A 1,170-nucleotide genomic window follows, 5' to 3' on the forward strand; every position below is an offset into this window, starting at 1 on the left:
GAAAAGAGTAAAAGAAGAAGAAATGGAAGAAATGGAGGGAGGTGAGTGGTTCGGCCAAGGGAGGAAGAAGTGTTTGTGATATGTGAAAGTTGAGGTAGTGAGGAGGGTTATTTATAGGGTAGGAAGAAGAGGGGATCCGTGTGAGAATGGGTGGGTTTGGGAGGGAAATGGTTTGAATTTGAATAGTGAGATAGGTGGGGTTTATGATGGATAGATGTGACTGGTGAAGAGGATATGGGAAAGAGGGTAGGATTTGATAGGTGAAGGGTATTTGGGAAGAGTTATTGATGAGATTAGTCAAGGGTATTTGGGGAAGAGTGTTATAGAGAGGTGTGAAGAAGAGAGAAGAAGAGTTGGGGTAGGTGGGGATCCGGTGGGGTCCACAAATCCTGAGGTGTCAAGGAATTCTGCTCCCTGCACCATTCTGGCATTCAAACGCCCTTTGTGTGCCAATTCTGGCGTTAAACGTCAGCTCTGATACCTTTCCTGGCGTTAAACGCCAGTCTGCTACCCATTTCTGGCGTTTAACGCCAGCCAGACACCAGACACCCCTTTCTGGCGTTAAATGCCCAGAATGCTTCCCATTCTGGCGTTTAACACCCAGAATGCTGCCAGGCTTGGCGTTAAACGCCCATTCTGCTATCCTTACTGGTGTTTAAACGCCAGTAAGCCTGTTCTCCAGGGTGTTCTATTTTTTATGCTATTTTTCATTTTGCTTTAATTTTGTGTTTGTTTTTATGATTTAACATGATCGTCAACAAAAAGAAAACATAAAGTGACAATGGAAAATAAATAAATATAATTAAATAACATTGGGTTGCCTCCCAACAAGCGCTTCTTTAATGTCAATAGCTTGACAGTGAGCTCTCATAGAGCTTCACAGAGACTCAGAGCTTAATGGTGGCCTCCCAACACCAAACTTAGAAGTTGAGTGTAGGGGCTCTGTTTGACTCTGTACTGAGAGAAGCTTTTCATGCTTCCTCTCCATGGTTACAGAAGAAGATCATTGAGCCCTAAACACAAGGTAGTCCTCATTCAATTGAAGGATTAACTCTCCTTTGTCCACATCAACCATAGCTCTTGCTATGGCTAGGAAGGGTCTTCCAAGGATGATGGATTTATCCTCTTCCTTCCCAGTGTCTAGGATTATGAAATCAGCAGGGATGTAAA

This window comes from Arachis ipaensis, chromosome B07 (genome assembly GCF_000816755.2).
Source record: "Arachis ipaensis cultivar K30076 chromosome B07, Araip1.1, whole genome shotgun sequence".
In the NCBI taxonomy this organism is placed as follows: domain Eukaryota; kingdom Viridiplantae; phylum Streptophyta; class Magnoliopsida; order Fabales; family Fabaceae; genus Arachis; species Arachis ipaensis.